This window comes from Coturnix japonica, chromosome 10 (genome assembly GCF_001577835.2).
Source record: "Coturnix japonica isolate 7356 chromosome 10, Coturnix japonica 2.1, whole genome shotgun sequence".
NCBI classification, from domain to species: domain Eukaryota; kingdom Metazoa; phylum Chordata; class Aves; order Galliformes; family Phasianidae; genus Coturnix; species Coturnix japonica.
The window spans coordinates 4,556,002-4,570,768 of record NC_029525.1 but is presented as its reverse complement, the minus strand read 5'-3'; the positions used below and the strand labels follow the sequence as shown (position 1 = coordinate 4,570,768).

Here is a 14,767-nt window from a genome sequence, read left to right as displayed (position 1 = left end):
AAAGTAACTGAACAGACATCTACTTTGTTATTTTTACTGTCTTATTGCCTTCCTAAATTGTTCCAACAATTGGTAACTTCAGATCATTCCTGTTTCACAAGAGGTGCGGTAGGTGACTCAGATGGCGCTCAAGAGAAAACAGTGTTCTATGGTTCTGTCACTGTCTACCTGTAAAGCTGTTCTGGATAACCAAGTCTACAGCTTCCCCTACTAAGAGATACAGAGAAGTGACCAACTGGCTTCCTCTTGGTTCTCTCACCCAGGTGACATTTTAATCATTACAAGAACTAGAAGCTTATTTAATGAATTGCCTTGTTTCACCAGAGTATCAAGCAATTCTAGCAGATGCCTTGGGAATTAATGCAAAATTTGATTTATTTAATTGTACCTATTATAGCCCCTGTTAACAACAATCACTGAAAACTCAATCGCAATAAAATGTTCTCCAGTGTCTTTTCAACCAAGATACTTCAATAAAACATCCTTTTAAATCCTGGTTTGCTTAATAACAGAAATAAGACACTTGATGGTTTATTATACCACACCAACGTGCAATTCATTTTTATGAAACAGCAAGAGTAAATAACTTGGGAACACAAATGGAACAATCATATCTCCTAGCCTCCAGCAATACAATATATATGGAACATAATTATATGCAGTACACGTTTTGCAAAGGATGTTGACTCAGTTCCAAGTTGGCAAAACGTGACCATAAAAAAAGATGTCTGAAACTTAATTAGTGTGTTTGACCCTTTTCAGTCTTGAAACCTACCACTTGCCAAAAGTCATTTCAGCCCGTAAGAGCACAGAGACCCTCAGGTCCACTGTAAAGAATTAACTGTTCCATAAGGAGATTTTTATTCATTTTTTAGAATCACACAGGTCTAATTTACACTGAAACTCACTTCTGTTACTCACAAGGATTTAATTTGCTCTGAATAAAGTTTCCAAAAATTTCTAATGTCCCCACAAAATGAATAATATCAGCTCTTCCTGTCTGAAAGCTAAGGAGGTATTTCAAAAAGAAATATCACAGAATGACCCGGGTTGGAAGGGACCTCAAGGATCATGTAGTTCCAACCCCCCTGCCTAGCAGGGCCACCAAACATACACTTTTACTAGATCAGGTTGCCCAGGGCCCTGTCCAACCTGGTTTTGAACACCTCCAAGGACGGGGCAAATATGAGAGATGATGATTTACTTGGGGAATAAGTTACTCCCTACCTCCTCCATCCATGAATCAACTGCTTCCTTCTGGTTATAGAAAATGTACCAGCTTCTCCATCCATATGTTCTCAGCCCTTATATACATCAATAAAACTGAAAAATCAGGTAGAGATCATTTTAGTCTAATTTGACCAATTTCTTTCTTTCTTTCTTTTTTTATTTTTTTTTTTTTTCCTATGGAATAGCACATAAAAATATTTTCTTGTACTTCTACTAATCAGCAGAAGTGTTTCAATTTCATACGGATTAAGCAAGCAAGTCAAGCTCACACTAATGAAAGGTACAGACCAGAAGTAAAGAGCAAGAACTGCTTGTTTTCAGCTTTTGGAAAAGCAAAGCTGTGTGTTTGCACTCACTGACAACACGTGCCTCATATAACAACATTTATCATGTATCATTTTGCTTACCAAAACCACCAATCCAAGCAGCAATTAAATCACAGAATAACATTGCCTATAATTAAAATACGCTTCTAACCACATTACGTAAAGAAAACTGAGTATCCTCACACAGCTCATAGTCTTTATTAATTGTATCTTAATGAGGACTCCTATGATAAATTCAATTTTGACATTCAAATAGACTACAACCAAACGGTACACAGTCATAAAGTAGCCAAGAATCAATAATAACTGTTAAATGATGAATTCAAGAGTAAGTTGCCTGCAGTGACAGGTAACGTATTCAGTTACCTTAGAAACTAAACAGCATTTCTCTGTAATATATCAAAATACTTCTGTAAACATTCTACCACAACATCAGGACCCAAGAGAACCCTTCAGTAAATGGAGTAACATTTCTCTATTCATTCTGACTACAAGCTACATAAATTTGAATTAGAAATTATATTTGTTTCCTGACAGCCACGTAATCATTACCAGAAAGTTCTGGGATGTTCCTTGAGCCCCAGAGAACGCAGTTTCCTTACAACTTATAGGTGGTACTTTGTTACACTGTGGGTGATGCCACCACCAGCCCCTCATGAGATGGCAGACAGCTGGGGTAGATGTGTAACACAAAGAACTTTCTGTTCTCTGCAGAGGATGAATACCAAAGCAGACAGGGAAGTGACTGACTCATTTTCCACAGGCGCTGCAGGTCTCTGAGAACTATCACAACTAAAGTTTGGGAATCGGCTGGGGTGTTTGCCCTGAATAAAATGATCACTTTTAAAAGATTAAAGAAGCCAATAATGTGGCTTAACTTTGATTGAGCAGAGCAACGCAATCCATTCAGTGTTGGTGATCTGGTAAAGACAAATAAAATTAGCCTGACAACCGGCTAAGAAAGACTTGTGGATGGTGAGTGCAGTGCCCAAAGCCACAAGGACTCTGGAGGAGGTAAAGGCTCCAGAGGAAAGGTTCCAATACTTGGACACAGCTTTTCCCCACCATGACTGAACAGGATACCTATGAAATTCTCAGCAAGAATTTGAGAAGGTTTTAGTGGTACAATTCTTAACCCTCAACCATTTGAATAGAAAAAACGGAGCTCTCAGAGATGGGTGAAGTTCTGAAGGAAAAGTGTTTGTAAGCCATTGAGAGAAATGCTGAGCTCAGCAACAGCTTAGGAGTCTTCACGTAGTTTGGCACATCAGGTCCCACTTCTGAAAGGGAGACACATTTGACAGACTCACATTCAAGAAGATATATTTGATAGAGATGAAAAAAAGGATCTGAACACCACTCAGACCTGAAAACATGGAAGATCCTTGAATTCTGAATTTGACTGATTTCAATCACACACACTCCTGTCCATTTAGATGTGTTTAATACGAATTCCAATACACGAGGAAACATTTGTCAGCGGTCCATTTCTAGAGTACATAAAAAGGTTATTACTCAAAACCTGTGTGCATGGGAAGTATGGCCTTCAGCATGGAAATGTTACTCAGGCTTATAGTTATCTTCCTATCCTATTCCCCAAAAGTACCAAAGCTAATTATGCCATGAGATCATATTTTGATAGTTACAACCAGCAAGGAGTGTACTCAACACTGTATACTGAGCTCAATTCAGAACTGCTGGATGCAGAAACGCAGCTCTCTGCAATGATTGCTCATTGACTGACAAATGCTGCAGAAAAAAACACAAGACTGTATATGCCAACATACAAGAGGGAGCACAACACCAACACTATAATGCACAACCTCTCTGTTCAGCTATTATACTTAGGACAGACAAAAGAAAGCTGAATTGGTCAAGTATACTCAGTACTTGTAGCGCTTCTAATATGCTGAAGACAGTGTTCTACTTCATGGGCTCCTCTATCACCAAAACAGTCTCCCAACTTTTTCTTTTTTTTAAACACTAATGTATGCAACATTTTCTGCAAAGAAACTGAGCAACAAACTGTGTTTATTCCACTTCAGATGAGTTACAGATTGACTTGCAAAGAGACAAAAAAATCCAAGTTTTCACAGCAATCTGTTCTACAATATAGAAGCATCTCTAGTAACAGTACAGTTAACTAAGTATTTTCCCTTTCTTTTCAGACTTAGTTTTAGAATAATTTTCCTAATTAAGACCACTTAAAATAATAGAATACATTGGTATCTCTATCCTTCATTCAAAAATATTTAATTGCATTTAAATGTCCCAGCAACTGTACTTAATGTAATTTTCCAACCACGTGAATGGAGACTTTTTTCTTCCTTTGTGCAGAATATGCCCATCTCTTTACTAAGCTCATTAATGTTGTTTAAAGTGCCTGTAAGGTGTGTAACTGCTACTGTTTTAAAGGAGGAGCTGAGGAAGCCAAATTAGATATAAAAAGTACCTACTAATTTTCAGTCCCTGCACAATTATTACAATTTTAGAGGGAATTTATCACCTTAAAAAGCATGTTAACAATGTGCTAAATTTTCAGCATAATGTTCAAAACAAACACTCTGGTGTGAAATCACAAAATACATGCCATAGTTTCACATTCTTCTCTGTGTCCATGGAAGAAAATAAATATTTTTAACCCCATTTATTTATTTTGCCAATTCAGTTCACTGACTGTTGTCTCCAGTAGTACTGCGGACCAAAAATGTCAGGTGAGGAAGATGCAGTCAAAAAAAAGCTTTTCAAGCCACTACTGTTGACAAGGAAAGGTTACTTGAAACACTTAGAAAGAAGCAGAAGCATTTGCATGAAGTTTGGTTTAAACAACGTATTTGGCATTACCGAGAAATTCTGCAAGGACAAAATCCAACTCACCATTGTAGCTTCCACTTGCAAAAATATCCCTTCTCTCCTGCATGCCCTATCTCATTTTGGTGAAGCAAATGAGGCAGGCACCGGTAATCCCACTTTCCTCCTGGAGAAAGCAGAAACAAGTCAGCAAGCAAATGGCAATTTACAGCAGCTGATAATCAGCTATGTAACATGTATTTAGCAAACGCATGGTTCACTTCACCAACATCATCCTGGCCTGCAACTCAAATAACATGTTCAGCAGAACTAAGGAAGCAATTGTCCCTTGGCACTAGTGAGAACACACCTCAACTACTATGTTCACTTGTGGACCCTTCTGTACCAGAAAGACCCAGAGTTCCTGGAACTTGTTCAGAGAAGAGCAATAAAGCTGGCGAGGGGACTAGAAAATGAAACGTATGAGAAGCAGCCAAGAAAACTGGGGCTGTTTACTCTGAAGAGGAGGAGGCTGAGGGGAGGACTCATCTCTCTCTATAATAACCAGGAAGGAGGCTGCAACAGGGGTGTCAGCCTCTTTTCTCAGATGCCAAGTGATAGGACAGAAGGAAACAAGCCTCAAGCTGCTTAGTGATGGAACCTGGTAGGTCTGGTTTACAGCCGGATTTTATTATCTTGAATCTAGGTGATTCTATGATTCTAATTACTATAAATTGGAAAACAAGTGTAATTCTTTTTTTTTTTTTTTTTTTTTTTTTTTGCAAGGCCCTTAAGTTCATCATTTCAAAACAACTAAATGACAGATGCTAGTTTAAGGGGTGGGAGGGATGTTTACAGCTACTCAAAGGAATAAAGTAGGCAGGCTCCTTTTCCTGTTTTTAGTATGTTTACCTATTTAGGAAGGCAGGTGGCAACTGTCCAGATGATTTTACTTCTGATTTTGAAGCTCTGGAGTGTTATGTGCCTGTGAGAACGGAGAGAAAACACAGAACATGTATTACTGACTCCAAAAGTAGTGCTATAAAGAACTGTTTTGCATCCACTTATATTAACCCCACTACAATCTGCAGCATTATTATGAAGAAATATTTTTTTCTAGTAGCAGCATATAGGACAAAGCACATAGTCAGAGTACCACTGCCCTTCAAAGTGCTTGTTCATTTCAAGTGCCATTAAAAAGAGTTGGTTACAATGCAGTTCAAAAATAGCCAGAAAAAAACCTCTCCCTAGATAGCAAAAACTTGAAGGAAAGAATGAACAAGGGACTGCATAAGGGAAAAAAAAAAATTCCTATGATTCCTTTGCGTCCTGTTAAAACTATCTCTACGGACACCATGCATCCACTAGATGGTCAGATGGACTGGGAGAAGAAATACATTGATACTGACAGTAACCCGATGGAATTCCTGAAATGGCACCAGCAGCAGGCAAGCAGACAAAAAAACTTGATTTTCAATACACAAGTCATAAAAAGCCATAGATGTCTCTGACTATAAACTACAGATTTAAATAAAGTCACAATTGCCGTAACAAGCAATAAATATGACCTCAGTATCCAATTCTATATTCAGTTATTAAATGAGTGTTTCAAAGTGATAGACATAAGAAAATTAAATTATACTACATTCAAACTGGAACAATCATGACAAAGTCTTTAAGAAAAGAACATCAAACCTTTCCAGCAAGTTCTTAGCGGTAATTAACGATGCCAAAATTAAATCTGTCTTATTTATATCACAACCAAGATATGAACATCTCTCCTTAATGATTCATTAGTTCTCAGTATAGCACTATCTTGACATTGTTACAGCCTAATAAGTACTCTATGTTCTCACATTAGCTTCTACTATCCCAATCTCAATAATATATATGTATTTAACTGTTTAAGCTCAGATTTTCAATATAGTTCCATTTAAGTTCCCAGTTGCATATGTCACTTTAAGGCAGCAGTTTGCCTCCTTGTACAGAGCTCCAATTTAAGACCTGATAAACATCTCCATTATGTATACTGCTGCTTGCTTTGAACAGCTACAATGACAGTCAGAAGACACAGAAAATGCAGCAACCGCTTGACTGGTCAGAAGCTGGAGAAAACTGCTCACAATGGAAAATCCTCTTCTTATTAACTACAAGAGAATTAGAAAATTATATGGCAAGACCTACTACTTTGTCATGTACAGCAGAGAATTTCAGGCCCACACTAGAAAACTACAAAAACTAAACTCTCAAGTTGATCAACTATCTACACTCAGATTTGAAAACAAAACAGCTAAAATCCACGTTGAATAAAACAGTGGATTTGATCCCTTATTTTCAAATCTCTGCTTTGTGGGTAGGTAGAGAAACAAGAGGCACACACAGCTCCAGAACAAAGAACATGTCTGTAGAGATGTTTATCCCATCACTTATCTACTTTAGTGCATGAAACAAGGAGCAAAGAGATCACACACAAAAAAATGAACTCATTAAAAGGTCGGGAATGTCATTTCCTGATATCTATCTATCTATCTATCTAACTATATAATTTTTTAAAATGCTTTTTTGATTTGAAATTCAATGTAACTGATTACAGACCAGTTTAAAATTCACTGCCAAACACTGCAAATCACTAAATGAAAGTGCAATTCAAAGTGCAATACCAAAGCCACAGCTTCTGTCAAGCTACAGAACAGACCATTGCTTTACTACTGCCTCAAGTGCCTGTATCATAGTTCTTGCTCATTTTTCATGTGCACGCCTGAGGGGTGGGACTGAAGGAAAAAACTCACATCTTATGGAATAAATCTGGGAAAATTCAGCTTAGAGAAAAGAAGGCTCAGAGAAAGACTTATCAACATCCATAAATACCTGGAGAGGGTGTTGAAAAGATGGAGTCAGGCTCTTTCAGTGGTGCCCAGTGCCAAGACAAGAGGCAAGGAGCACAAACTGAAACACAGGAAGTAATATTTTAACATGAGGAAACACTTTTCTGATGTATGGGTGACTGAGCACTGGCAAAGGTTGTTCAGAGCAGTTGTGGAGACTCAGCTTTCAAAGAAAGGAGGAAAAAAAGGAAAAATTCTCAACTTCTACCCCAAGTATGCAAGAAAATCTCCATAGTTCAGCATCCTGAATATGTTATTTGCATTTAACCATTGTAAGCTCACAGAAAAGTCATAGCAAGTATTGCTAGTCACTAATAAATGATTTAAACCTGACTTAGTGAAACACATAGCAAAAACATAAGGGCTTCTTATCTACCTTTGTTTAACTAGTTCTTACATTAACAACTTCACAATCCAGCAGCTGGAACAATCTATGGAGACAGAAGGGGTACATGCAGCAGGGAGAGACTAGTGAAGGTTAGCGTTCCTTTAAACGACACGATTACAGCTTTTTTTAGTTAAATACCACCACACCTATGCAGATATTTGATAGTTTGTGAAAAACCTGAAATGCAGCTGAAAGCAGAGAAGAAAAAATCCCAGAAGAACTAGTTTGTACTGACTCAAGTATTACGTTAAAATTCAGTAGCCTTAAAAGGCCAGGTGCCCTCTTCCTTTTCTGCTGCTCTGCTTTGGGCTTCCTGGTGCCATTCTCTCCTTCCCACACACCATGATGCTCATCTAAGTGGTGTGAGGGCCACTGACTCACCGAGCCAACAAAAAGCTCCCATTACATTATTTTTCCTGTACAGATGAACTTTGTGCTGGACTGAATCAACACACAAAAGTCTGCAAAAACACCACAGCCAGTACAAAGCAGGCAGCAGGATGCAAGTGGGGTGTAGAATGTCTTTAATTCAGTGTCAGCAACCTTTGGCATTAGCTCATGTCACCTCTTCTGCAGATCCACAGCCTGAGTGTACTCAAATCCAGCTCTCTATTGGTTGGCCCCATGTAATCGTGCTGAATGCAGAACCCAGCCTGTCCCCACAAAGTGGGTGTCCTGGTAGCTCCCAGGCAGCAGACAGCTACGTTCTGGTGTAGTGTCAGCTGGAGAACCAGTCTTCACTTTCTACATCACAGAAGCAAACTTGGCTGGGGCTTAGGACCAAAGGCCTTATCTGCACATTGTACACAGCTTTGTTTACGTGCCTGCACATTTCTTAGCACTGCCACAAATAATGTGGAAATAGCACCAGTCCTACCTGTCCTCCAACAAAAGGGGCAATAGAAGTGAATTGGAACATCTCTCTTTTCCTCCACAGCCAAGGAACATTCTACCAAGAGTAACAAAGAAAAAAAATCATTTGACTGCCTAGCTATGCATCACTAAATTAACTGGACTCTTATGCATTCTCAGGACTGCTGTCAGCTGTGAAGAGGACTGAAAAACACATGATCACAGAACTTGTTTCTCCTCCCCAGCATCCATACTCCATTGTAAATATACATAAATAAGACAGATAGATACAAACACTCAAATAAGGAGCTCTTATCTCCTTAGCCATTGAAAGACAAAATTCTCAAATTGGTTCTAAGAATTTTCTTGTTAGATCAAAATAGTATATACAGATCTGACTTGAACCCCAAAAGTTTCCCTTGACTACATAACACATCATATACTTTAACTAGAATACTTCTGTTCATGAAGAACATGCTTATGGTTTTATTTGGTTGACACGCAAAGTTGTCCTACTGAGTTATTAGCTGAATAGAAGCTTATTCTGTTGCAGTAAGTATCAGGGAATAAAGACCATGCCATGTATCCACATACACAAAAACACCAAGATGTAATTCTAATTTTATTATTTTTATCTCTGTAAGTCACTTATAGGACTTCCAATTTACTTTTTCCTTTGAAAAATGATTGTTATTAGTCTATTATATGAAACAAAAACTGCATTAGACAAATCAAGCAAACATTAGTTGTGAAGCAAAATAAGGAATACGAAAAGAATGAGCACAATTTGCCACTGGTTACTTTTAAAATCAAGCTCTCATCTACCGGGTCCAGAAGTAAAATAAATAAATAAATAAATAAATAAATAAAAAAGAAAGAGTTTAAACTGAGACAAATCTATCAGCATGAGCAGTTTTACTGACCCTTGTGACACTGTTCACATGAAAGCAAACAAGCACCCAGTCACTGGCATGATGATGTGCTTCTGAGGCCTCTTAGAACTCACAGGAAGAAATCTCAATGTCACCGAGTCACAGAAAACTTTCCATGGACTTCATCTGTAAATATCCTTTGAATATCATGAAGTCTGTTAATGAGCAAACAGAAATCTCAGGAGGTCAATTGTTACCTCTCACCTTTAAATGACGTTTACATTAACTGACTTTTACCTGTGGCTTCTAATTTTGTGGTAGCTTGAAAACATAATCCATATCAGAACATGTTTCAATTTAAAATATTTCTACACATATATGCATACATAAGGCTATTTTTGTATATGTACGTATGTATACATATACAGTGTTCAGACATATACAGATAAATATAAACATAATGACAAAGCTTCCTTGTGAGACTTTGATCGATTGCCAAAGCATTACTAATTTTGATCAATCCATGTTCTTATCAGAACTCTTTTCTACCACTCCCCATTTTGGGCATATCAAATGATATTTCTCATTAGTTTAAAACAGTCAGAGTTGCAGCATTGTAGGGGTTGGAGGGGACCTTTAGAGACCATCCAGCTCAACTCCTGCTACAACAGGTTGCACAGCAAAGCATCCAGACAGCCTTCATTCATTTCCTGATGGCAGAAGAGGAATAATTTTTAATTTGAACTACATCTTCTTTATTTTTAGTTCTTTTTCCTTAAATTATCCGCTGGAAATTTCTCTGAGAAAGATACTTTTAAGTCACATGCATTTGCAAAAAGATCACAACAATAGCTGAACAAAGCTCTGCTGTCAACTTTCTCTGAAAGCCCACAGCCAACTCATTTCCAAGCATACAGACACTGTAATGGTGGACATGAGGAAAATCTGCTGCTCAAGAGCCGTGCAAACTTCAGCAGAAAACAAGAGAGCATTTTTAATGACAAACTGAACTACCTTGTTCTAAAGCAACTCTAAACACAAACAATTCAAATTACTCTTTTGCACTCTGCACCGAACACCCAGCTTATTGACTTCACAGGAAACACGCAGCCATCATATTCCCCTTTGAGGCTTCTTCTGACCATTTCAGCTGTACTGGGAGAGCTCCACCTTAATAAATAATAAATGAGACTTCACTGTTAAAAGGATCTTACTTGCTTAATTGCTTTACAATAAATTGTATCTATAGATACAGAAGCTGACAAACTCCAGAGCATCGCTACACCATATTGTTAAGTACCTACTTGTGGGAGAGGACCTTTCTGGTTACTGCCGGATGAGAAATGCAGCACAAAGCTGGAGCACGCTACAGGCATTGCTGCCTACAGAGAAAATGTGGTTTCCTATTGATTTTAGTTTCACTTCACAAGGCCTACTTTTGTTTAACTCTTGCTTCACCAAATAAAGCAGATTTCCAGTTGCCACTCTCCCAGTAACACAAGGTAAAAGATTCAGAGGTTTCAGTGAGTTTCCTGGAAAAACTGGGAACCTGCTGATGCTTCAGCTGACTGCAGAAGCCTTGTTTCTCCCCAGTCAGCTTCTGAGGACTGAAACCAAAGAAAGGAGCCCACAGTCTGCCTCACCGACCTGGTACGGCTGAGCCAGGGTGATTCCAACCGCCCGCAATCAGCACAGCTCCCTGGTTTGCCACCATCTGTGCTGCACACCCGCAGCTTCTCAAGGTGAGGGTGGGTGGGAAAAAGAATGGAGAGTGTCAAAGGCGCTGAGACGTGCACAAGTCTGCTTCGCTAACCAAATATCTGTGCATCGTGAAATGCCAGCAGAGCAAATCTCACTTCTATACAAGAGAAACGATTAAGGAAAAGGAGAAATGAGTAGGGGAAACACTGTAGCTTAATGAGGTGAGGGAGGGAGAATAGATTTTGAACCACAGACAGCAAGTCTCATCACTCGACTCTCTCTCTCTCTATATATACACACACAAAAACATATATAGATAAGATGTTAATGCACGTTTTCAACAAAAATAATTACTCAAAATCTGCTTGTTAGATGAAGATAAAAAAGAAAAAGTCTTTCTTGTTTTTCAGAGATGGTCTAAGAGGAAAACATGATGATTATACGATGAGCTGTCGCTCAGCTACAACCCACTCTGTTCTATTACTGCTCACTACAGCTGCTTTAACATTCAGTCAGCTCAGCTGCCTTTTATATTCATTACATGCAGAAATTCTCAAATGCCCCTTATCACACAAGGCAATCCCTGTCCTCACGGTCCAACCCGATTTGATCTCTTTTTGCTTTGTTGGCATTTTGGATTGATTTGTGAAATAGAATAGGAACCCTGCTTCGATACCATTTGAATTCCTGCACCACATACATTTTCCTCTGCCATTCCTTTTGGTCTCTAGAAAACTGAAGTTACACAGTACAGTGCACCTATTTGCATATCAAAAGCTACAGCACTTTATGCAAAAGTGAAATGCAACCAGTTTTCTGCTTTCAGGAAGAGCTTAAGACATGAAAAGCACTTCCTTCCTCTGAGTCTTTAGCTCTAAATTCAGGTGTAGCTTAGTCCATCACAAGTGGTTAAGATAAATAGCTTATGACTGAAGAAGCTCCTCCACTGCCACTGTTACCTGATATTTGCCAAAAACAGACATCATTTTCTTTCCAGACAGAACAGTTACAAACTTCATAGTCCAAAATGAATTAACATAATTAAGAAAGCAATTCAAATGCCTAGAATAGCATAAAGAAAGTACTCTAATCTATCCCAAGTGACCTGCAACTTGTGTGAATGACACCACTCCTCCTACTGGGGTGTTTCATTGTCTTTTTTTCAAGCTGGCCACGACGGCATCTGATGTATTGCATTATGTTATTACAATGAGCAGGATGACTCTCTGTTCTGATTTGTGACTGATTTGTGGCATCAATGCCAACAACTTCTCCATCTAAAAATACACCCAGCCAACCTAGACAGAACACCGTGGTGGGGACAGCAGAAGGGCTGACAGAGAGTGTCGGATGCTCAGCACAGTGCCTGGCTGCTACTGGTGCAGACAGTGGGTGGTGCTCGAGCTGCCCTCAGCCCTGCCAAATCCCTCCCCATTACTTTCCATTATTAGAAATGGTGAAGTATTCACCAAATGCTGCCTCAAGAATACACTGACCAATTTGGGCATCCCCAGTTTCAGAAAATATGTATGTTTCAGGTGATTTCAAAGAAAAACAGCCAGCAGACAGCTCCTATGGTCCAAGAACCATGCTGTGTTACAGCACATCGGATTGTATACTCATCTGATTTTTACTATCCAATCAAGTTAGTCAAACATTTTTGAGTAGCCTAAAACCCTTCTAAAACCCTCACAGATAATGTGAAATTTATCCCCTTACATCTTCAGTTACAGTCAGATATTTTACATAAATTACACTGGATCACAAGCAAGAGCTCAGATTTAAAATTAGCCAGTCTCAGCAAAATAACTTCCATTTTTCTTGCCTACAAAAAATCTAAAGCACACAATGCAAAGGAATGCTCAATTCATATCACCAAACAAGAGTACACTGATACTGGCATAGGTATCTCACTATCAACCCTTTGTCATTTTAGAATTATTTTTATCACATACGAAGGCATTTGTGGAACACAGTGAAAACACTAAAAAGATCCCTGCGCTGTAGGATGAAAATAAGATACCTTCTGCTATAGTCTTAGGAGAAGCAGAGATTTACTTAAAGTTATGCCAAAAATACCACTGACCCGATGTTTAATTTCAGTGTTGACAATCAATTACTCTCTTGATAACATACCTAGAGGAGCCTGAACTTTAATCCTCAATTCTAACCTCTCTTTATGTGATTGTAATGAGCCTTTTTGTTTGTGAGTTTAAACCCTGAGATCACAAGAGTTAATTGCAGCTGAACTTTTATGTCTGTAGATCATGAGTTGTGCTGGAAGGTGTTGCAGCCTACCAAAAAATGAGAAGAGCACTAGTTCACAGCAAGTTGAATCTACGTTACGAGAGCTACATTGGATAGCAGACTTTATTCAACATGTTCTTTGCACCAAACAAGCCAAGACAGCCTTCACTTTTAGCTCTTCACTTGGTCCTTTCCAACCTTGTGATTCTATGATTCTGTGTGTATCACCCAAGGGAGACTTGGTGCTTGCAGGGAGGATAACAGAGAAGACATGAAGATACACCAGAGGGAATGGAGGGGCTCTGAGTGAAATCTACAAAGATTTGGAGCACTGGCTTGGGCATCCTGTGTTCCTGCAGGTATGCAAGGGGTTGCTTCCTTTGGCCGCACTGCCCTGGTAAATACATATATTTTTGGAACATGTGAACCCCTCCCTCTGCCCCAAGGGCCTTACAAATGGAAGACTGGCACAGCTAGCCTTGGCAACTGGCACTTCACATCACCAAGAGTCACTAAGCCTTTTGTGATGTCATAAATCCCGCAGCAGACCTGGGGCCCCACAAGCACAGCCCCCACAAGCACAGTGCATTCTGGTGCAGGTGCTGGTACTGGTGCTGGTGCAGGTATTGGTACTGGCAGTGTTGGCACTGGTGGTGTTGGTGCTGGTAGTAGTGCGCAGTTTTGACGGATCATGAAGATCCAGAAGCTTTTCCGGAGACTGAGAAAGACATTGAGAAGGTATGTGCCTGCTGGTTTCTGTTCTCAAGGGCACTCAGGTGTGCTTAAAAGCCTGGCAAAATCAGCACATGTCCTGACGATGGCAGCTCAGCCCACAGGCGAATTTGGCCTCCCTGCACATAGCCCATCCCGCGCATATATACCTCCCAGAATGACTGCACACCTGTTCTAGACATCATTTCTTCCCCTCTGGTCACCCCCATCATCCCATGCCTCCACTGGCCAGTATCAGCTGGAGGCAGGAAGAAAAGCTGCCTGGGGCTACTGTGGGCTGTCAGCAGCTCTGGGAATAAAGTATGCTGCATCTTTCATAGCAGTCTTGTTTCAGGGAAGAACTTGCTAGTAAACACCATAGTGTGCAGGAGAACATTTAAGTATCTAATAGCAAGTGTGTGCTGCTCTCTCCCAGTTTGCTGTCAGTCTGAAACAGGTGGCCAAGAAAGGGCTGTTAGGAGCGCAATAGGCAGCGTGTGCAACTGAATGTGCCTTCCATTTTCCAGGTGCAGTGCTTGTGTGCACCCCATGGACTACCCTGGTGAGGAAAATCAGGGCCTTTTGGAACCTGAAGTTGAACAGGTGATGGTCTTCTGGATTTATAAAATGCTTGCCATTGCATCGTCCTTTGAGCTGAGTGTTGACCATTTGTATTTGTTAACTTTGAACAGGCAGAGGACAGCACAGATGGAGTATCAGCAGCAACTTCATCCCCGCTCAGTCTCCCCAACATGGGTAGAGTAG

General features: G+C 39.6%; 1 protein-coding gene across 3 annotated transcripts in view; it reads right to left on the bottom strand.

Annotated features, from left to right (window-relative positions):
• Positions 1-14,767, bottom strand: part of OTUD7A (OTU deubiquitinase 7A) — a 105,726-nt gene that overhangs the window by 54,487 nt on the left and 36,472 nt on the right. For all 3 annotated transcript variants that reach the window (XM_015872691.2, XM_015872692.2, XM_032446782.1), the window contains exons 2-3: positions 5,259-5,331; positions 4,434-4,533 (exon numbers count right to left, since the gene is read on the bottom strand). The gene's annotated coding sequence lies outside the window, so the exon portion shown is untranslated. The remainder of the gene's footprint in view (positions 1-4,433; positions 4,534-5,258; positions 5,332-14,767) is intronic.